The sequence below is a fragment of the Apostichopus japonicus genome, chromosome 12 (genome assembly GCF_037975245.1).
Source record: "Apostichopus japonicus isolate 1M-3 chromosome 12, ASM3797524v1, whole genome shotgun sequence".
Lineage (NCBI taxonomy): Eukaryota > Metazoa > Echinodermata > Holothuroidea > Aspidochirotida > Stichopodidae > Apostichopus > Apostichopus japonicus.
In genome coordinates this window covers 10,861,790-10,886,236 of record NC_092572.1, presented here as the reverse complement: position 1 = coordinate 10,886,236, position 24,447 = coordinate 10,861,790, and the positions used below count along the sequence as shown (strand labels likewise).

General features: G+C 37.4%; 1 protein-coding gene and 1 pseudogene across 13 annotated transcripts in view; one reads left to right on the top strand and one right to left on the bottom strand.

Annotated features, from left to right (window-relative positions):
- Positions 1–24,447, top strand: part of LOC139977024 (uncharacterized) — an 82,922-nt gene that overhangs the window by 40,619 nt on the left and 17,856 nt on the right. Inside the window, exons 1-5 of one of the 13 annotated variants that reach the window (XR_011796374.1) lie at positions 14,125–14,265; positions 18,108–18,174; positions 19,239–19,304; positions 22,802–22,881; positions 23,761–23,907. The exons of 7 other annotated variants lie outside the window; for them this stretch is intronic. The gene's annotated coding sequence lies outside the window, so the exon portion shown is untranslated. Of the gene's footprint in view, positions 1–14,124; positions 14,266–14,291; positions 14,566–18,107; positions 18,175–19,238; positions 19,305–22,801; positions 22,882–23,760; positions 23,908–24,447 lie in introns of those variants that run through there. 5 more of the 13 variants (XR_011796373.1, XR_011796376.1, XR_011796377.1 and 2 more) reach the window with 5 other exon arrangements.
- LOC139977348 (NADH dehydrogenase [ubiquinone] iron-sulfur protein 2, mitochondrial-like) lies at positions 5–13,695 on the bottom strand (annotated as a pseudogene).

Genomic DNA, 24,447 nt, shown 5'->3' with positions numbered 1-24,447 from the left:
TCCCCCTCACCTTCCTGTCCTTCCTCTATATCTGAAATATTAATATCCTCTTCCATTCCTCCTGCACCATTTACAGTGAGGTCAACAAATAAAGGCTCTTCAATGATTTGGGCCTGCCTAATTCTGTACACTTCCCTGAGTGAACTGAAAGTGGCGTCCAAGGGAGGCAAGTCAATAATGCTACCAAAACTTCTTCGACAGTACTCCAAGCTTAAATATGTTATGGTGCACTTCTGCTTCAGAAGACAATGCTGACCGGTGCCAATCGCAAATTCCTTCAGCCTGTCATGTACTTGCCTGAGCTCTTCTTGGAAGAATGCGACCATGCGGAGCATTTCTTCCCTCAGCAGGTTCAGTTCATCTTTGCTGTGGTTGACTTTGTGTATCATGTCAACCAACTGATTACGAACATGCCTTCTCTACCTCCCTTTTCAGTTTTGTCCCAACACTTGAGATCTGCTTGCAGAGCCTTTGTAAAATTGCCTGCCCATCTGTAAAAGCAAATGGAAAGTAGGAAAATGAAGCAACCATTAACAAACAAAACAAATGTAGATTGTGTTTTTCATTAGTTGCACTTTTGACAATTCCTTTCTTTTTTGTGTATTCATTGACAAATTTGGTTTTTTCTATGGAACAGTGAGGTTGCCAGAGATACTGATATAAAAAACGAACCAGGAAAAAGGAACCAAAAGTTAGTTTTTGTCAGACATATATGAAATGTAGGTTTGTCTAAACTGCTGTTTGAACTATGCTATTGTATGTGACTCACTATCAAGTTAGTATTGTTTGGCTAGAATCTCAATTTCATGCAACCATTTTGAAGTGAGTATTTATTACAGTATTCCGGGCCCCAAGTTCAAGTCATGCAGGTCTATTGTTTGAGATATTTTGGATGTGCAAATCAAACTTGATCCTTATAATAAGGTTTGGTTTTAAGCAAGTCACTGTCAATTTATCTGGTTTTATGCTTCTGAAGTTTGTCATACTTATATACTGATATATCAGATATCATCAGATATTAACCAAAGCTTCATAAGCAGTTTACCTGCATAACGTTTCTTCAGTTGTATGAGGAACCACCGATCCACTGACATGGTATGGATTTTGGATAGTGCACTTTTCCTGCTCCTATCTTCTATTGTCTGGAGGGCTTTGAGGAAGTGACCCTTCTCCCCATCGTTGGCCCCTTTGCTCTTCAAAAACTTGCAGTTCCTCGTCAAGTCTAAAACAAATGGAATTAAGTTTTGTTATGACATATTCATGTACAATGTCATCTTGTGTGTTTGTTTAGAATGTCTGAGTCTCTGAGAATAATTTGGAGATAACGACCTCCAGGAAAGTACTTTTGAAAACTGTCAGCAATTATAGTATGCTATAATTTGGGGTAATAAAGACTACAATTAAAGTATCACTTGTTTTGTAATGAAATATGCTAACACTAAGGTAACTATAAGAAAATTTTGCTGAAACAAATTATAGCATTGATGAAACATCCACACACCGTTTAATTCTTCGAAAGAGCAGCTGTGTCTGGAACAGCATCCACTCCTGTGAAGCTCTGTTCTCCATCTCCTTGCTGTGAATACCAAAAAATAGAAATTTTCAGTGCTGAAACGCTTTATTGATCTTCTTTTATACATAGATTATCTGTATTGTTGCAAAACTTTCATTTTAACTGATTAGCGGGTATATCATGCAAAAAGTTGTTAATTATCAATATTTGCACCTGTTTGAGCAGTTGCAAACTGGTACAAAATATTGGATACTTCAATTGATTATGTCTACAATGATTTACTGTCAAAACAGATGTATGAAGAACTAAAAAGTGCAATTGTTAGTTACAATTGTGATGTATTGTAAATTTTTCATGTGTGTGGGTGTTGGGGAGGGGGTTTCTTACAGATTAGCATACAACTTAAATCAGATTTGAGAGTTTTGTTTATCTGAAGCCAAGTGTAGAGTCTCTCTTACCTCATTTCATAAAAAGCCTTCAGTTTCAGAACGTACTGCTCCCCAGTTGATAGATCTACACCTGAAGCTGTATGATAGTAAGGAAATAAAGGGAAAGTTACTAATACGCTTTAATCATTCATTGGGTGAGCCAACATACACTTTTACCATATCCATAGTTACCTTGTTATTTTTTGTTGGTGGGGGGGGGGGCATTGATATGGTCCAATGATGTAGTGTCAATAATGATATGCGCATACAACCATGCATGACTTACCAGAGCTTGGAGGAAGTCTTTCAGATTCTTGTTGCAAAGACCATTGCTGTATCTCTTCGACTGAGATGGCCTTTTGCCCTAAGAGGTAAGAGAATGATAGAAGGATGGTATATGGCAGTAAAGAAATAGATCTGTGAAACAGTACTGCTTAACTTACATTGATAGTGCTATGGAATTATTGTGTTTTGCACCAATTACCCAAAAGAGACTTATAGAGAATGAATTAAAGAAGAAATGTAAAAGACTTACCTTTCTGGCAGGATTTTGAGGCATCCTTCAACTCTTTCTCAGACGCCTCTAAAGAAGTGACAGCTCTATTGTAGCGGTGTACAAGAAGGTCAGCTAATAGTTATAACAAAGAAAAACATCTCTCATTTAACCTGTGGCGTATATGGGATATTTTTGAAAGGGGGGTATGGGAGAATGTTTTCAAAGTGAATCTTAGCACTGCCTTGTGGAAGTGATCAAAAGAAAATATCAAAATAGTTCCTGGACATAATATTGAAGAGTGTGCTTTAACACAAATATGCATTTGGTGCACGTTTTTAATTTTTTACACAATTAGCTTGTGTATGTGGGACTGTATTGGTTTGTGATTATTGGCAAAAAAGAGGGCTCATTGGGCTCTCTGGGGTGGTTCAAATGAACCCCCACCCCCTGTATACATGTGCCTTTAGCAAATATAATTTAGATATATAGTTGTGATCAGTTTGGTAAGTGTACCATACCTATTTACTTATGTGTAATTTATCTTTGTTGTGTAAATGATACCAGACCAGCAATGCTATCTAATTGGTACAGAACTGGAAATATTACCAAAACGATATACGTAAGATGTGCAGCACTTATGAAGGTTGCGGATGATTCTGTGTCTGTAGTGTATGAGAGCATCAGTCAGAGCATCAACTGTTTGAAGGGGTCATTTCCTTAGAAATGGAAACCTTCTCAGGAAAGACAACCAGGATGAAGTGTGTGCACCAAGCTTCAATACATGTCCCTGACACAACCAGGATGAAGTGTATGCACCAAGCTTCAATACATGTCCCTGACACAACCAGGATGAAGTGTATGCACCAAGCTTTAATACATGACATTTCTTAGATAAAAAGCACTATAGGTGAATTTTATACGTGAACTAAGAAGCTCAACTGGTAACTGGTAAAACAAGCTTTCATACAATATCAATCTCCCAACCAATACATCACTTCATGTTGCAACATAAACTCAAAGAGATAAATCAGTATAATACCTTAGGTGACTCAATAACTGTGTAAGAAAGATCCCATGACCAAAAAAATGTATATGTCTAATTCATTTTACCAAACCTTCATGTTGCAACTATACTCAAAGAGATACAACAGTTTAATACCTTAGGTGACTCAATAACTGTGTAAGAAAGATCCCAATACCTCATACTGTGTATATGTTTGGTTCATTTTACAAAACCTTCATGTTGCAACATACACTCAAAGAGATAAATCAGTATAATACCTTAGGTGCTTCGATAGCTGTGTAAGTTGCACCAGGTGGCACCTGGAAGCCCTCTGTGAATAGTTTGAAATGGTAAATCAAAGCTTCCATAGAATCCTATGTTAGAGAAAACAAAAGTGAAAATACAAACGTAACATTACGCTACTGCGAGCAATATTTCCTTACAGATGAAACACTTTAGAATGCTAAGCTCACTTCACTCCTGTCATTTTGTTTCCTTTGTTTCCCCTGTAATAACTTCCAGGTTTTCATTTCCATCCCATGAACTATAATCAACTACAGACCCTAATGGACTGATCACGTCGTCTTTGCTCATCTTTTTCCTTGCAATCGAAACTAAAGCTGCGTTTTATGTTCAAATTGCAAAAATCTATTATCAGTGAAGTGAAGTGTAGGTCTTGTTATAGCTACAAACCAATATTTCTATTGTACAATCAATATTTCACACAGTATACATGTACTTTAGGCCTTAGCTACAGAATCAAAGTTTTCTCTAAATTCACTGTTGATTTTTCAAGGCTTTTCTGTTGTTGGAATTAACTTGAAAAAGCGTCTTGAAAGGTTAGGGACTCCACACAAAGTCTACTAGGTTAATGCACTCACTTTCATCTCGCCCCTCTTTGGTGGTACAATCTTGTTATCATCTATTTTAACCTCTCCCTCTGGCATGTTGTTCAGTGCCTGGAGACATATCCTCAGACTCTGCCTCATCTCTTCAACTCTGCAAAGGTATCTGTGAGGAAATGAAACAACATATAACACGGGGGGCTATCAGTGCATTTGTAGACATTAAACTTAGGTTTTGTAATTCCTCTTACACCACAACACCACTTTTACACATTCTCCTACACAGGCTCTCTAGTGGATAAGGAGTTTGCTAACAGTTTTACTTTATTTTGACCACAAAATTTCCATGCTTCGGAGACGATGTCGGTGACTTTCATGTAGTCCAGAGATATCAACATGTAAAGGTCTTCGAAATGATAGATTCAGTAAAAGAGAGGAAGTGGTCATTGCTACCAAAGTCTGGTCAGAAGTTGGGGGGGATGGTAATATGATACCAACTATTTAGGCTCAGGGGCAAATTGGAGTGCACTGCAGTGAAATATATTCTTTTTAACTTTAAAATACAAAATGAGCTTTCACTTTTGATTAGTGGCGCAAATATTGAAGTCACAAGAAACAGTTAAAATAGGTGGAACAATCCAGTAACAGTGAAAAGAATAGACCTGAAATTCCCAGGTTAACAGGATATTGCAAAATTGTGTTTGATTTTGCAGAAGTTGAACATTTTATTTCAACAGCTTTAATAAATAAATGGAGGATATAAAAAATTCTCGAGACAGTTTCTCTTTAAAGTAGAAAAGTTTTCTTAGAAACATACGTACTACAATTTTTAAAATATCTAAACACTTGTAAGAATGTACAGGGAAAGTATTAACATAGTTTCAAACTGCAACTTCTTATTTATCCTTAATATCGATAGAAACATAATCTGTCATAAATCAGAATGCCAATGTTATATGGCTCTGCTGACAATAATCAATACAGGTTTTTCAGGTATGGATAATACAAACTCATACTGACATTATTTTATCATTTACCATACAATCTTTGTGAACCAGTATCGAAAGCTCTGAACTTTGTCCTTAATAAGATACTATGACACCCTACTACACATCTTTGGACTCATATCGCTAGTGGGTCATTTTCCATAACTGCATTTTGCAATGCCATAGTGGTGAAATTATTCCCTGAATGGCTGAGAAAAGAAAAGTAACACTTAGAGGGAGCTCTCACCAAAACTTGACATGGCATCTCCTTAAAATTTGGAAAGGCTTAATCTGGGAACCGACCAATAAAAACTATATGCACATGCTGCCGGGTCTGAAGTTCCTTTCTTGGAATGCCAATTGATGATCAGTTCGTATGACACATGTAATCTCTCTCGTCTAGAGGCAAGATCAATCCTTGGATACGTGATAATCCCTTTTGATTGCACCTTATGAATCCTTCAGTTTTATGACAGGTTTTGATGAACACAAAGAACTTATTATGATACATCTCATACCTGTCATATGTATCTCCATTGGATCCGATCGGGACGTCAAAATCACATTGCTTGCAAGCATCGTAGGGCTGTACCTTCCTCAGGTCCCACTTGACTCCGGATATACGCAGGAGAACTCCACTTTGGAGCAAAAAGAAAGCGAGATATAACAGGTCATTTTAATATGACATTGTAACGTGTACTTCCATCATAATGCCCATTATCCTAAAGTAAGAACTAAAACTAATATTCACTGAATGCCTGCACTGTTTCACTCCTACAATTTATTAGGTGTGTTAACAAAACAATTATCTTCATTTCCATGGTCTATTCTTTATTATTTTAATATTTAAATATTTTGAATAGAAACCAGTCTAGGCATGATACCTGTCTTCCTTATTTTCTGTATGAAACAATAGTACAACACTTGATGAAAATCACTCTATGAATCTGCTTTCAGAAATGTTGCCGTTAAATCCCCTCTTATTTAATATATGTTTTAATTATATTACGATACTCTCTTAGAACCTGACGTAACAACTATTAATAACATCTTCTAACCTGAAGCCGTAATTGAGTGCCTCTTCTTCTGTTATAACACCAATGCCAACGGTCCTGTCCTTCCAGATTCTGTTTGATGTTAACATTTCTTCAAGTTCATCTATCCTTAGGGAGAACCTTTTGACCCAGTCATATACATCATCCATGTACCCAAGAGGAAGATCCTGTAGGAATGAAATCAAAAGCAACTCAAAAAGCAGTCTCAATTGTACAAGCTTATATGAATTATATTAAACAGAATGTATGAGTTTAGTGACAGTAACTCTCACTTGCTGGCCTTACATATGATAAAGCAAGGGGATCAGGATCTTGTTTGCCCTTGGGGAGGTAATAAAGCTGACCCAACACACATCCACATCTCATAAGGGGTGGCAAACTGTGTTGATTCAAAAAGACATTAAATGTAAGTAAATGACAGTCATCAAGGTTGCTATCAAATAGCTAGTTATAGAACTACAGCACTTCGGCAGCCAGACTCTCGCTAGTCTGTGCAGAAGTGATGAGACTCTCGCCAGTCTGTGCAGAAGTGATGAGGGCAAAGAACCAGCGCTCTGGGGTTTGTGACCCCAGAAGTATTGACACTAGTAACAATCATGATTGCAATGCAGTGGCCAGGATCCTGGTATCATGTGAAGCTTCTGACTGGTTTAAAAACATTGCGTGGAAAGTTAAACGATGGTGCCACTCAACACAGATTGGCCGGAAATTTATGTGTGCAAACCTGCAGGTGAGCAGCACCAAAGAGTTGATGACATCATCTCAAAATAATGACAATACTGGTCTTGCACAGCAGAGCTGCTCAGGAACATGCAAATTGTGCTACGAGAAATACCAGACTCACCTGTGAGACCCCTCCTGGACGAATGTAGGCAGTGTGCATCCTTGCTCCACTAACTCTCTCAGAGAGTTCAAACAACTATAGAAAATGGTTACAGTAAAAACAAATTGATAATTAAAAATAGTCACATGGTATTATTGCATTTTGATATTACGGAATGGAGCAGTTCACAAAATAGTGAAATAACAGGAAAAAAAGGCATGTGAACTACTGTCATAGTCCATAATGCTACACATACTGCTAGTGCACTGTGTTCTTGCTACCATAGGTACTGCTGCAGTGATGTGCTTCACTGTGGTAGGGCAAAGCAAGAGGGTTGGCTTGACCTTTAGTTGCATGCAGAATGATTAATCTATCATCCTTTAGATTCTGCAGGAACTTGTTACACATACATGTCTATTTTACAGATGTGGAAGTTTCAATGCAAGACCTAATCAAGTATTATACATTCGTACACATTAGTCTCCATTTGTTACAGAGTGTTTCAAGTAGAGAGTAGACATTGTTCATACAGTAAGCTGTGACAAGGATGTATATTTATGTTAGACAAAAAGGAGTAATATGAAATACAATATGAAGAGAGTATAAAATCACATACCCCCATAATTTTAATTTTACATATTCTTGTGTATAACTATTTTAAAACATTCTTTTTGTGTAACCATTTAATATAATACTTGTGTTTATGTTTGGAAAGTTGATGCATTAATTATGACCCTTTATTGTATATTGGGAGAACCTGTTGGGTACCTGGGATGAGAGATGCTTTGATTGAGCATACTTGAATACTCATACGAAGCCGTAGTATCAAATCGTTTAGTGTACTTATCCTTTGCTGATTACCCAGAACAAAGAGATGTGGCCAAAGGGCTACACAATCATAGGCAAGGAAACAGTTTAACAGTTGGGAATTGGTATCCCACTGTAGAACCATTAATCTGTTGTAATTGGAATGCATTTGATGACATCATTGCAATTAATATACGATAATCATGTGTGCAACAATTATCAATACAAAGGTCACAATAAATATCCAAACCTATTTTGCAAATTATCAGCAATTTTCAAACCCTATTTCTGTTCGCAATCTTTCCCTCGACACACCCACATCAATCTAATAATGACAAACACAACAGTAATAAGTAGTTTTATAAACAAACAATGCAAAATATTGGAACTGATTTTTCGAATTCAAGACTTCAGGTTAGGTTAAATTAATTTAAATTACATTAAGGATAGAAAAACTTCAACGAAGGAAGATAGTTTTTTGGAAACTTCATAAAACATACTTCAACATATTTTCCTTTGACTTGGAATAACCATTTACTTATTCATAAAATTAATTGGCAAACGTTGAGAAAAGTATCTAATTACCTTTTCACGTTCCTCAAAGAGCCAAAAGAATGGGGTCAATGACCAACATCAAGAGCATGGCACCCCACAGCCACCATATGATCAGCTCATCTCTGCCATTAGTACTGTCGAAATTGAAAACATATCAAAATTGGGTAAAAAATGTGTATCCTTTCTATAGTTTATTACTGATCCTTTAATGCTGTTTGAGAAATTATTTAAAGCGTGCTACCATAAATCCTTTCCACATGATTGCAAAGAAGTTTGCATACAATCAACTGATATTCATGACCAATAATAACTTACCGAGAATGAAAACAGTCCTAGGTTTATATAAATAACATTGACGAGATCTCCTCAACCTACCTATTTGAAAAGTGTTGGAATATATCCCTTGATGTTCGTCTTGGGGAATAACCGCATAATCTCTTCTGACAACAATGCCACAGACTCTACCTACTTTGCAACAGACATCAGGCACTTTTAATGTTTCATAATCTGAAACTTACCAATCTATAGGAAATCAAGGAATTCTGTTTCAAGAATAACCAAAGTGACAGAGACAACTCTTGATGTGCATAGCATGCATACTCCATACAGTGTCCACTGAATGCTTCATTATATTGCATTGCACAAAACTATGAAAATATTGGTTTAAAATGAAAGATTATAAGCTACCTTGAAATATCTCTTCAAAGAATTGTTTAACAGTTCATTGGAGACCACGAGGGGAGTATACAGATATACATGGCAAGGTTGTAGTGAGTGGAAAAAAGTTGAGACAGCTCACTCAGGGCTTTAAGAGAAATTATTGGTTACTGAAATTGTATAAGAATAAGCAAAGATTCTGAAATTCCTAAGGGAAGGTTGACGTTTGGAGAGTACAGCAGTGTTAATGAAGTACAACACATCAATTTAATTTCCATGCTGTGGCTTTACATTAGGCCCTGTCAATGTGTCAATTATTACAAGCAACTACACTATACCCCTGGCATACCTCTTATTCATTTGTCTCTTTCAGGTATCTCAATATTTAGCATTTTTTCAATAGCCAATGAAAAGGCTTGCTCATTGCACATCATAGACATGTAGTCCAACCTATCGAAATAGGGCATTGCCTGGAGGTAAGTCTTGTATTTGATTAGTTTCTCTGTACCGCGGTGAAGGAGCCCAATGTGAGGATCGCAACCAATGACAGTCTAAATATGAAAGAGAAAATGATGAAGAGGTGTACAGACTCATTTACCGAACATAAGCAACACTAGAGGCATTGATTATTGCCGATATCGATGCGTGCATTCTAGTGGTTTCCACCATTAAACTTTATCAAAAACTACAAATCTATCTGGTAATTGAATTATATTTCCTTTTTAAAAAATAAGCCTTGAATATGTAGGAAAGAGTTGATAAACCAGTGCAGATATGACCTACTATTACTATACCAATACTTATAGGACTACTGCATCCTGCTAACGTAAAATCACCCAGGGTGCTACAAAGATGAAACCTTCACTGAGTGTGCACTGAAAACAATTTCAGTTGCCATGAAGATAATACTGTAATAAGGACTTATGGACACAGTGGAATGTTGCCCTCATTATGTTTGTTCAGTTTGATCATTGACATAACTGATCAATAATGTACTATACATACAGTATTGCTTGTTTAGGTTTTCTTAACATAAATTTGACCTATTGATCGTACATTATAGGGACTAACGATTAAAGACATAATTTGTGCATGTATAAAGGTTACAAGGCTACATCCTTAGATATATGATACTAGTACTATCATTGTTTGTTAAGTACAAACCTCTCCACTGAGTTCCATTACAAGACGAAGGACACCGTGGGCTGCTGGATGCTGAGGGCCAAAATTGATGATCAAGTTGGCGACATCTTTCTCTGGGATAGGATCTCGATCTAATGAATATTTATAAGCAAAACATAATCAGTATGAAAAAAAAATATAAAAAAAATAGGGAAAATACTGTCCACACCTCTCATTTCCTATGTACGTCTACCAGCTAGACTCTAGCAACCAGTTAGACTAAATAGCCCTAGGAACCAGCTGATTCAAGGTATACATGCTATGATCAGTACAGCTATTTGAGCGACTGACTATTGTGTTTGTGTAGAATGGAGCGTCAGTTAATAAAAAGTAAGTTATTAATTGTTTAGTTCAAACTTGAGAAAGCTCTCGTCTCGAGTTTAATATAATTATTGATAGCTTCACTTTTTCTTTTTTTAAATTGATGGGTCACTGTGCATATAGTCTCATCTTTCCTTACAGTCTGATTTTAAAAGTACAGAGAGGAGGAAGTATTAAAACAGAGTATGTGTACAGACCTACTGTAGTCTGTTCCCATTAATCTCTTCTTAGAATTTGATTTTATATGTGATTGTTGAGTACGGCACAACAAAAGTTTGACACAAATAAAACACTGCAGTAAGAACGGGTGTTTTGTCTGGAATATGGTTTTTCCTGGAATATGTCCTGACTAAAAGACAAGCCGAATGGCAGTCTTTTGAATCTATACCGTCCAAAAGGACTATTAAAGTGGTTAGGAAACTGGATTCTTTATCCAACATGATAGACCAATACCCATGTCTAGCATCCAATTTGGAGAATACGGAACTGTGTGCAAGCTTATGAGTAATTTCCTCCAATGTTGGAGTTTTATGGTAAGTACGTTTAATGGCAGAGTTTAAGTCTTTGGGGTCTAGGCATACACGCCACTTCCCATTGGCTTTTTGGGAGTACACTACACTAGAGACCCAATCAGTTGGCTCTGTTACAGATTCAATTACACCTAGTTTCTCCATGTCATCTAACTTTTTCTTTACATCATCTATTATTTGTATTGGACATCTAGCAGCATGACTTAGCGGTGAAACATCTGTGTTTATAACAATATGGTAGTTCCCTTCAAATCTATCAGGGTATAACTTTCTTAAGTCATCTGCAGTGTCAATTTTAGTGGTGTTTACAGACACACCACAATGCAAGGTAACTAACTCCAATAATAGGGATGAGTTTAATCCCAAAATAGCTGGACCTTTGACATCAGCAACATAAAATTCAGTTTCTATGGTTATATTATGAAACTTGCACTTTAAGGTATGAGTACCGAAATGACGTATGATGCTATCATTGTAAGCCATGACCATGGTTTCGATAGGTTTAGTGGATCTGGGCAGTGGATTACCACTTTTATCAATACAATGAGGATACATTTGTCTAAATATACGCAGAGGCGAAACATTTCCTTTGGCACCAGTATCAACTTTGGCCTTTAGTGTGGCTGGCTGATCACCTATAACTATGTTCAGGTTGGCAACAGCTTGATTATCAGCTATTTTCTGAGGACCATTTATATTGTAAATATATATACTGAATCAAAACAAAGGTTTTCAGCACCTCTGTTTACATGAGAATCACTCTGGTTTACATGTGCATTTGTCAAACCGTTTACATGTCGCTCATCTTGGAGCTTACAAGGTTTAAAACTGCCTCTTCCCCTTTTTGGATGATCACCCTTTCCATTACGTTTTCTTTTGTCTACATATGGATTCCCAATGGTTTGGCTTTCCACAGTAATTACAATTTGTCCCTTCGGCCGGACACTTCCACCTGTGTGGATAATTTAGTCCACACCTAACACACTTCTGGGTATTTCCAGGATGGACTTTGGTATGGTCCTTGTGCACATTATCTACAGAGATAGAGGGTGCATTTAATGCTTCCATATGTGTCCTTGTAGCCTCAATGGTTCTTGCTACATCTAATGCATCATCCAACTTTAAGGTTTCATCTTTGCCTAACAGAATTTGCTGCACCTTCTTGTGTGATGTGACAATTATTAGCTGTTCAATCAGTCTAATTTCAAGCTCAGTTGGATTAAATTTACATTTACTACCCTGGATTCGGCAGCAGGTTATGAATTCATCAACATTTTCAGAAGGCATTTGTCTGAATCTTTAAAGTAGGAACCTGCTTAGCCGATAATTTGTCTTTGGTTCAAAGTGTTTCTCAAACAACTTGGAAATTTCATCACAACTTTCACGTTGTGTGTCTGTAACATTCCATGTATCAAAAATGTTAATACCGTGCTGGCCCAACCACAATAGTACATATGTGACTTGTATCTTGCCTGATTTAGCAGATTGTGCCATGGGGCCATCAAACATTAGGCGACAATGCTTTTTGAAATTTCGAAATGATGTTGGTAAGTCACTCGAGTTCCCCAATCAAATGTTGGTGGAGATACAACATACGAATCCCCCATTTTGGTACCAACGTATTTGAATAACTAGATAAGAATTTCACAATCCCAGCACACTAGCAGTAGCACTATACAATATACATTACTATACTTACAAGCTTAGGCTACCTTGTACGAGCTTGGCTTAATGTTACGTAACACTCACAAGGTTTGTTTACCAGGTATGCAACAATATAGTACATGAAATAATTTTACGATAGTCATACAAACTCGTCTTAGTTCATGGAGAGTACCTGTTGGGAACTCCGTCAGTTCAGGTCACCCTCTGCACCCAATAATGTTGAGGTTGTACTCCGACAGCAAGTAGACTGGACCGGAAACAAGTTTGCACCTTACTGGAAGACCTTCCAATGACGAGCCAAGAACTGTAGTAGCCAATTCCGCTAAAGGAATATGTTGCGCTCTCCTCACAGAAGGTACATCGTTGCCTGTTTGTAAATCTTATTTAGTAATAATGCGTGGACGTGCTCCTGCTTCGCATATAAACCATAGGCAATGGTCTGGAATGTTGATTGTTCTTTAGGCTGATGTTATACACTCAGCACAACACAAGTACTAATTGGAATAAATAGCATGACTTCTAGATTCTGATGGTATGCCAGTACTGTTGTTTAACGTAATTATAGTATATGGCAAACTTCCAATGATGAAATAAATGTAAGTGCGGTCGAACTGACTTCTAGACTAATGTTATGCCAGTATTGTTGTTTAACGTAATTAGTACATGACAAACTTCCACTGATGAAATAAATATAAGTCCGGTCGAACTGAATGTAACTGAAATGACGTTTTTTGTTACACGTCCGTCTCGTGGCTTGCACCCTGTCTTCCCAGCGGCGGACTCACTGTATGTTGTAGCTAATTAATCCAACCATGGTTTTTACCTCCATGCTCCAACGTGCTTCGAAGATGGAGAGACAGGGGTACGAGCAGACGGCATGCTTTAACTTATATATCAATATGCAAATACACAGCTCATTAACATACAGGTGCAGATTATACAATGTAGTGCATCGTTTGCACACGTACATATGAATGCATATTCCATAACATTACAAAGATCGAGTGGGTCTAAAACATACTACAGAATATTAAGGCAGATTACCTAACACTGGTAAAAGAAGGTGCACAATCAATAACAGGTTTCCTTAGAAGCTGCTGAAGTGAATTCGTAGAGTGCAATAGAGCGGATTTTGCATGCAATCGACGAGCAATTAACCAATCAAATGGCCGGAATATAATTAGGTGTTGTATATAAAGCCTTATAACCTAAAAATATCTTTGCCCATACGTACGGAAACTTATACGGAAACCTATTGGCTGGCTGAGAGCCAATCAGAATCGAGGAAATAATTTCAGTGTCAGTTCAGTTTGGGAAAAAAATTCGCGGCCGGGCCGTCGATCTTGGTTGCTGTCGTATGCACGTCGTGGTCTCATATGGAAAGAATACAGACAAAATTGTAAGTTCATCAGCGAATTCGAATCGTCTAAAACCCCGATTTTATTTTGTTTAACATTTATACTTTAGGTATATATCTGATCCTCCTGTAAGTGAGCCTGGTGATAATTCACTTGAACGAATTCAACCCTCGCGCTTCTTGTTGATTGGTCCGCTGTGCGTAGTTCAACAGTGACATCTAGCCGGGTCGCACCGGCAGTTATCAGGGCTATCAACTGCTAATTTTCAAATCCTATCAAAATGGCTGAATCTAATGGTAAATTACATTCGAAATGATCACCAAATTGCGGAATCGAAGTAGGTATTGAAGTATTTATCAAGCAATCTCAATAAAGAGGCATTACTTAGCACGTATGTGTAATTTCACTGCATATTTTTTAGGCGCTAGGGCTTATTTTGTGAGAAACTTCATTGGATCTGAAACAACCACGCGTTCTGCATTGCCGTGGCGTAGTGACTATCGAGTCACATGCCTAACGTTCGGTTTGTATGACGGCGACTGCGTGCTGGCATACTATTAAGTACATACACACACTGTATAGGTTAGTTCCAAAATAGGCCGTAGTATGTATAAAACTATAAAATTGAGACTGTAAATTTTCCTCAAAATTAGCTAATTGGAAGACAGGTCACATGTCTTCCACAATATCTGCAATATCAGACATAAAATACTTTACATTTATGCAAAAGATGCCTCCAAACAAGGGCGGCGGAACCGGGGGGGGCACAGGGGGCATGTGCCCCCCCACTTTTCCTCAGGTTAAAAATGTGCCCTTTTTCTACATAAAAATTGAGGTGTCTCAAGTTAGCAAGAGGCCAGGGAACCAGAATGAACACTCGGGAAGGGCCCTTTCCGGCCATCTGAGGGGTTTGTAAAACAAAAAATTTTCTTGTGCGCTCCGCGCCAACCGATGGTGGCGCTCCGCTCAGATAGTCGTGCATAAAACTTTGCAAATCCTGGCTACGCCCCTGACTTTTAATGAATTTCTGTGGGTCAAACTCAAAGCTATTTCGAATGGGAAAAAATTGTTAAGATATTAACAAGAAATAAACTCTAATTTGAAATATTCCTACATTAGCAACTAGCATAATTTCACCTCATTTTGTCTCAAAAGAAAATTTGTTCCTTGTTTCCCAATTTGCACATTGTATATTGCAGTGCCAGTATGCATATTTTCCTTGAAAGGGGGGGGGGGGGAGTGATGTGTATACGCAAATAAGATAATACAATAAGAGTTATAAAGGGTACTAAATATAAGGCTGCATCAGTCCAATCGAATTTCTGCAAAGTGCCCTTTGATGTCGGTGCCCCCCCAGATTAAAAGTGCTTCCGCCGCCCTTGCCTCCAAACTTGACACAAATTTAGGGCTCTTAAACTGCTATCTGGATTTGGTTGCTAGGCGGGGCCATATCCTAGCAACCAAAAAGTTTTTTTTGGGGGGGGGGCCCAATTTCATCCTTTGAGACATATGGCAAGACACCATATCAATTTCAGGTGATTCTGAGAGGGTCGACATGGGATCGACCCAAAAATCTGTTGATTTGGCATGGATTGACCCATGGGTCAATCAACTCTTAAGATTCTTGTCTTTGCCTCAAACAAATATGACAAATGTGAGAACCGAAGCTTTTGTTTCTATACAACTTTACAAGTATTTATGAGGTCTTCAATCAGGCTTTGCAGGTTCTCAGGACACAGGGTGTACTATAACCCTACATTTACGTTTTTGTAGAGGATCTTAACAAGTTTTATCTGCTACAAAAATCTACGAAAAAACGTGCAGTTTGCTGGGTGCGATTGTAGCTCTGTATTCACAATACTAGGGTTGAGGATCCTTCACAAATAACTGGCATCGAGTAGGCCTATTGTACTCTCCTTATAATTGATGAAATTTATTTTTTTCTTGGCTAAATCTATCAAGCCAACTGCAACTTACTTAAGTTAGGCAATGCTATTACTTAATTGCCACTATGAACAAGACCCATCTCAGTTTGTCTCTGGCTCAGAAATGTATTTTCCATTGACTGCATCCCCAACCCCCTCCTGGCCCATTGTGTCCAATACTGAGCTGAGACCGAGTCTGATCTGCAATTGGTCGTTATCTCACAAAATGAGTAAATAGGTATACGTACACATACATACACACTGTACACATTTATGTATCTAATATAGGCCTACCACACTTTCGCCTGGCAGGAGTCCAAGTGTAGAGACAGTAAGTCAGTAACCAAACCTGATCAATCCATTGTTATAAATTATGCAAAAATGATGATCAATACAGATGCGACAATCAGCTCTCCACCTTCAGTATCAATACAAAATTAGCCAGAATCGTCTGAAAGCAAACATCAGTGATTTGCCATGGCAAATCACTGATGCTCTGTGGTTGTAAGACAGTAGGCTACTAAACTATCAAAGCAATGTGTTCCAGCATGCAGGGCAAACTTTATATAGGTCATCCGAGACTACCAACTTTCTGTTTGTAAAACCCAAATCAGCGTTTGGAGTTCGTCTGGCGGATAGCTGGTTGTTTACTTTACCTCAATAAAGAGTGCATTGTAGCTTAAATACCTCAAATCAGGTAAATAAGAAATTGTTGCCATTCGTCACTTTGGAGATACTGAGTTGAAACACAAATACAGGTAGGACTATGAAATCCCCCTCCCCCAATGCTGGTGTTCTATTAAGCAAACCTACACTCAATCTCTATCTCTCCTACAATGAATGTAACATATTGGTCTTTCTTTGTTGGTTTGCTACATGTTGTTTACAACCACAAGGTAAGACTTGGTTGTCTGAGGGATAACCAGAAAAAAGTCTTTGAAATATTTGCCCTGAGTATGTAAACTACAGGTAATCAAAATGATAGGATCAGAAATAACTAACAAAGACTTATGTAATTCTTAATAGTTATTGCAGTGTAATCAACAAATGTTCAATAACTGGGTGAATCTGGGTAGGTTTGTCTCATTTGTAGCTCAACAGTGGACCTACTACAGTACCTTAAAATAAAATCCAAATTCCATACTTTTCACCCTTAAAGGGTGTGAAGACTTGCGCAAAAAGAAACGTCTATAATGCTGGTAATCTGACCTAGTTTCGAATGAGGTGTAACAGAAGTGTTATAGACACCACCATCGATCCCAGAAAATACACACACAGCTTGCTACCGTTGGTAATTGGACACTAGTGTAAAGTCAGTACATACAGCTACGGTCAATACCCACAACACAGTGTTCATAGCAGCGATGGACATCTCAGGTCTTGATAAGAGATAACAAGGTATCACGTTTCATTACTGTCTGCATTTTGTAGCGACAAGAAGAAAACTTCCCTTGCAAGCATCAGAAAGTTAACATATTCAGAGCGCGGCACACGGTTTGGGGCGAGTCTTCAATGCCTTTAATACTTTGCCAGGTACAGTGAATGGTGACTTGACTAACTACAGTAGCGCATGCAGATATTGAGAGGATATCACACCCAATACTTGCTGTTTCATGAGGGTCACTCCTCGTACGACAAGGTGCTTCTAACTCTTCTAGCAGAAGCCAGTATAAACATGAAATTAACTTCAAAGGCATTTAGTATGATTATCTAAAGGAAGAGAAAACATTCGGTGTTGTATTTTGCTTAGGGCATTTCATTGTGACACCACGTATCTGAAAAAGTCAGATTGGTTTAAATGTTTGGAAAATTATTGTGTTATGAATTTCAATCCACACCAACTGTAAAATTGCTCAAAGTATAAACAAGATCAGAAAATAAAATGATATGAACGACAGATTTTAGTGTCCAAGAAAGTATCCCTTCAGAATCAATTTATAATGGATGTTCTCTTACAGGTCGCAAAAGAAGTCACCCAACTGATGTTGGAGAAGAAGGGGCTGCCAAGGTCCAAAAGGTTGGTGTGTAAATGATCATCTCTGCTAATTAAATTATTCCTTTTATTTGTTTTATATCTTTGTCTTGGAGTTCAATTGTTTGGTGTTTTTCTTTTAATTGTAAAGGTGATATTGCTGAGTGTTCACACCACATCATTTCTATACAAATTCTTTAAGCCCGGGTCACATCTGCGCGATTCAACACGCGATTCAACTCGCAACTAAAATCACTTTGGAGATACTGAGTTGAAACACAAATACAGGTAGGACTATGAAACCCCCCTCCCCCAATGCTGGTGTTCTATTAAGCAAACCTACACTCAATCTCTCCTACAATGAATGTAACATATTGGTCTTTCTTTGTTGGTTTGCTACATGTTGTTTACAACCACAAGGTAAGACTTGGTTGTCTGAGGGATAACCAGAAAAAATATTTGAAATATTTGCCCTGAGTATGTAAACTAATCAAAATGATAGGATCAGAAATAACTAATAAAGACTTATGTAGTTCTTAATAGTTATTGCAGTGTAATCAACAAATGTACAATAACTGGGTGAATCTGGGTAGGTTTGTCTCATTTGTAGCTCAACAGTGGACCTACTACAGTACCTTAAAAGAAAATCCAAATTCCATACTTTTCACCCGTAATACTTTGCCAGGTTCAGTGAATGGTGACTTGACTAACTAGCTCATGCAGATATTGAGAGGATATCACACCCAATACTTGCTGTTTCATGAGGGTCACTCCTCGTACCACAAGGTGCTTCTAACTCTTCTAGCAGAAGCCAGTATAAACATGAAATTATCTTCAACGGCATAATTATGATAACTAAAAGGAAGAAAAACAATTAGTGCTGTATTTTGCTTTGGGCATTTTCTTGTGACACCACATAGGCTATCTGAAAAAGGGAAAAGTCAGATTGGTTTAAATGTTTGGAATATTATTGTGTTATGAATTTCAATCCACACCAACTGTAAAATTGCTCAAAGTATAAACAAGATCAGAAAATGAAATGATATGAACGACAGATTATAGTGTCCAAGAAATTATCCCTTCAGAATCAATTTATTAAATGGATGTTCTCTTACAGGTCGCAAAAGAAGTCATGACCCCAGTGATGATGGGGAAGAAGGGGCTGCCAAGGTCCAACAAGTTGGTGCGTAAATGATCATCTCTGCTAATTAAATTATTCCTTTTAATTTATTTTTTATACCTTTTCTTAGCTTTTAATTGTATGGTGTTTTTCTTTTAATTGTGACTCCCGATGCAGACATTAAGCCCTTGTAAAGGTGATATTGCTGAGTGTTAACACCTCATCATTTCTTTACAAATTCTTGACATATGAACTGCAAGTTACGATTAGCAGTTGAACCCTTCGCTACTCACATTGGACAGCATGGGATGTCATGCAAAATGATCAATAATGTTTAAAAAAAAACATTCAGGATAAGCCAACTCACATAATTTCTTCAGGAAGAATTGATGAATGCACCACCACTGTGTTGTTGTCACCTCCCCCCACCCATCCCCCCACATATCAATCAATCATCTTAAACACCACATTTTACTGGAGCTTTTAATAGCCATGATTTAGACATACCATACTCAATGTATATTAGGATATTAATAACCTGAATTTTACAATTTAAGGCTTTATCTGCTTCGTAATAGAATTTAAAAGAATATTCTGGTGGCTTAAGTAGATTGCTGAAGAAAAATGCTAAAAAAAAGTCTCAATCTAACTGTGAAAACCACATGCTCATAGCAGTTTGTATTGTAAAGATATGAATTTTTGGTTTCGATGATAATCGTAACCTATGCATTCATGATGGCGTATGGGTGTGTGTGTAAGTGCGTTTGTGATGCCCAGCTTGTAAACACGATATCTCAAGAAGGGAACGTCACACAAATTTCATATTTAGTGTGTAGAAGTACTGTTACCGTCCCCTGGAGGGGAGAGAGTAGACAGACAAATATAAATTATATCTTGTAAAATGGCGTTGCTGTATTCTCCGTACACATAACAATTTAACATTAACCCTGTAACAACTTTAAGATGTAGCACTTCACCTACAGTAGAGACTTGATGCCTCTCTTGTGTAATTAATGTAGACCTGTATTTACATGTCTCTTACTGAACAGTTGGACAAATAAGTGAATGAGTGTCCTTACTTCTTTACATAACAATATTTATACTCAATCAACAGCACAATGATCAACTATATGATCACTCCTTGAGGTGAGGCTCCTTATACAATTTGTATGATTCAACCCTATTCATTTGCTTACCACACTTCCCTATGCACTACGTACTGTTACACAAATGCATAAAACCTAGAGCAACTGCTACCTAACACACATTATAATACAGACCATGCCTACAGCTGTCAAACCTACGCTAATAGACTCTGTATTAACAGTACAGCCTTGCCAACATAATATGCTATCACATGGACGTATGGTCAACGTATTGCCAACAGCCTGGCCGTAACTATGAAGAAAACTAACTTTATAATCATTGTGAATATGGCAACAAGCCTGCTTTATGTAATCAAAGAATGACCGCTGAGGAGTCATTTATCGTTTGTAATCATAAAAGGTAAAATTAATACATGATGTACATACCTGGAGGGGAGAGAGTAGACAGACAAATATAAATTATATCTTGTAAAATGGCGTTGCTGTATTCTCAACCAGCAGCGTGCCCATCCCCCGCAGTAAACAAACTGACAGATTGGAATCTGCTAACTTCTGACAACCTGAATCGATGCGAACACAGTCGTATAAATGACGATAATACTGCCACTTCGAAAATGACAAGTTTTTTTGTAGGGGGCATAATTCATACCTGTCACAGTACCATATTAAGTACAAGAAGCCTATTGTTTTTGGTAGAGGTCAATGGACATTTGGGGTCACCAGGGGTCAAATTGTGAAAACCTTGTACAGTAAACACAATATCTCAAGACAGGAAGGTCGGATCAACTTCAAGAGTACAACATTATGTACAAGAAGCCTATGGTTTTTGGTGAAGGTCAAAGGTCATTTGGGGTCACCAGGGGTAAATTGTGAAAACTTGTTAACACAAAATCTCAAGAAGGAAAGGTCAGACCAATTCATATTTAATGTTTAAAAGTACCTTATGGTGTACAAGCAGCCTATTGTTTTTGGTGGAGGTCAAAGGTCATTGGGGTCACCAGGGGTCAAATTGTGAAAACCTTGTAAAACGTGATATCTCAAGAAGGGAAGGTTGGACAAACTTCATAGTTAGTGTGTAGAAGTACCACATTGAGTAAAAAAGTGTATCGTTTTTGGCGGAGGTCAAAGGTCATTTGGGGTCACCAGTGGTCAAATTGTGAAATCTTGTAAGCACGATACCTCAAGAAAGGAATCACGGGCAGACCTCATACTAAGTGTGTAAGGGTACCACATTGTTGAAAAGAAGCCTGTTGTTTTTGGTGGAGGGCAAAGGTCATTTGGGGTCACCAGGGGTCAAATTGTCAAAACTTTGTAAACATTTACACCCTCACTAAACATTACATCAGATTTATGAAGAAAACTACTCATGTTACATCATGGAAACCACAAAGCACTTTTGCATTCTGTTTCTTAATATTATCTCAATAATTTATTCACTTGTTATTTCTACAAAAAGATGTACAGTATTTTGATGAAATTCTAAGAACAGAGAACTTTGACAGCTATGCAAATATTCATATGAATCAGGTTTGGAGGATAAATCAACAAGAAGATATAATAGCCTTCATAAAGGTTCCAAAGAGCATTTGCCAAGATGGCATCACAGGCCCCCTGATGTGATCCAACTTCCTGGAGTAGTTGAGGGTTTGCCAGTCAAAAATGGTCACATTCAATCAAACATGTATATCAAGTTAGGGGCATGATATTGAGATGGGTTTTTAATCTAGCAGTGTGGAATATTTTTCTCTTCAATAAAATATTACATTGTCTGTCACCAGACACCCATTTCCAGATGGACGACAGAGTAACTCTTGTTAATAACCTCTTAGAGCAACTCCCTACTAGAGACACTGGTTTTTATAAGTCCACCATTTCCAAGGTCAAGTGGGAGATGGTGGCATTCACACCCGAAGAGTGTCAGCAGGAGTGGGAGTCAATACAAGCTGATGTAAGTAGATATGGGTATAGCTTTGTTGACAAGATGTATCCACTATTCTATGAAGTTGTGAAGAGAGTCTAGACAACAGCTGGAAGAGAGGGGAGAGGGAGGCAGAGGTAGGGAGGATGGGAGGGATCAAACAAGGTAGGTTTTAGGAAGCTCCTGGGTCAAACACCTGGACAGATTATCACCAAAGCTGTTTTTGGTTGTTGTCACAGAAATTGGATCCCTGATGACTACCATTTTATTGTGCATACACATTAGCATGATTCTTGATCCAGATAGAAATGCATTATGCTGCTTTGATATTTTTTGTATTCTGCGTTGATATTTTGTGTATTCTGCATCGATATTTTGTGTATTCTGAGTTGATATTTAATGTATTCTGCACTGATATTTGATGTATTCTGCATTGATATTTTGTGTAGATATTTAATATATTCTGCACTGATATTTGATGTATTCTGCGTTGATATTTTGTGTTCATGTCTTGTTCTTTGTCTTGTTCTTTTTAGATTCGGAAGAAAAAGACCAGATCGTCACAGAGGCCATTGATTTGGCTAAAAGCTTAACATACCACCCAAAGCGGAGTGCTGTAAGTGGTGTGCAAAAGTAGAATGTAAAGGAGAACACAACCAACAGAATTGGTGAACATGTGTTCAGTATGATTTTCTAAAGGTCTATTTATGACATTCAAAAATATCAGTTTTTAAGATCTACTCATATTGAGAATGTACAGGTGTAGTGGGCATCACTATACCTGGTTGCTTCAGAAGCAATTGTTTTAACACACAAACATGATTAATAAATTCCTCACTCCACCATCAAGAAAAACTAATAGTTTCTTCGTTTATTTATATTATATTGCTTAATGATACAAGTGGTGCACTGTGTAGGTGTGGGTTGTACCAGTTGCCCCATTTCATTATATCCTTTGAACTTTCTTACCTGTTGATGATGATCGTAAGGATTTCTTCTTTTGTCTATTGTTCTTTAGGGAGTATTCTTCTTTAGGGAATAATAAATTTCTTTAGGGAGTTCATGGAGCATAGTTCTTTAGGTACCTAGTATTATTCTTTAGGGAGTATTGTTCTTTAGGGAGTATTGTTCTTTAGGGATTATCCTTCTTTAGGGATTATCCTTCTTTAGGGAGTTCAGGAAATATTGTTCTTTAGGAAGTATTTTTCTTTGGGGAGTTTACTCATGCCAAGCACGCCAGGGTTTTCAGTGTATTTTCCTCTTCATTTACATGATAACTGTTCTTATCTTTAAACTGTAGTATGTTCTTTCCATGTTTTGCTATTGTGAAGCAATCATTAATGGTATATGAATGTTTTCCCATCCTTTATTTTAGAGGTTCTTTAAAACTACTGCTCCATTATTCTTAGTTTTTCAATTTTCTATGATATCATTAATGGTATATGAATGTTTTCCCATCCTTTGTTTTAACCTAGCATCTCTCATCTACTTACAGCTGTATCCAAAGAAACCATTGACCTGGTATATCAAGTACTACTCCGCCAAACAAAAATCGGTGAAAGACAAACATCCTTCTTTCTCCCAGACAAAGATAAGCCAGGTCTTGGCGGAGAAGTACAAGACATTGTCGAAAAAGAAAAAGGTTTGTCCTCTCCAATATTTCATATTAAACCCTTAAATCTCTGGTTTGATATTGGTCAGGGAAAATGCTGTTTTTCGGTGTCATTTTGTACACTTGTGTTACATGCCAATTGCATTCAAAGATTTCATGAATATGTAGATGATTTTAAATATGCAATATTAGATAAGATTTTCTCTCTCTCTGATACCATGTGCATGCAGGGATAATTTATCTGGTATCCTGTCACAAAATGGGCAAATTGCTCTACAAGTGCAAAGATGCATAGCAGTTGTTTTACACAGGAACCATATGTATTGTATACTGGAACCATATGTATTTTACACAGGAACCATGTGTATTTTACACAGGAACCATATGTATTTTAGACAGTAACCATGTGTATTTTACACAGGAACCATATGTATCTTACACAGGAACCATATGTATTTTACACAGGGACCATATGTATTTTACACTGGAACCATATGTATTTTACACAGTAACCATGTGTATCTTACACATTAACCATATGTATCTTACACAGGAACCATATGTATTTTA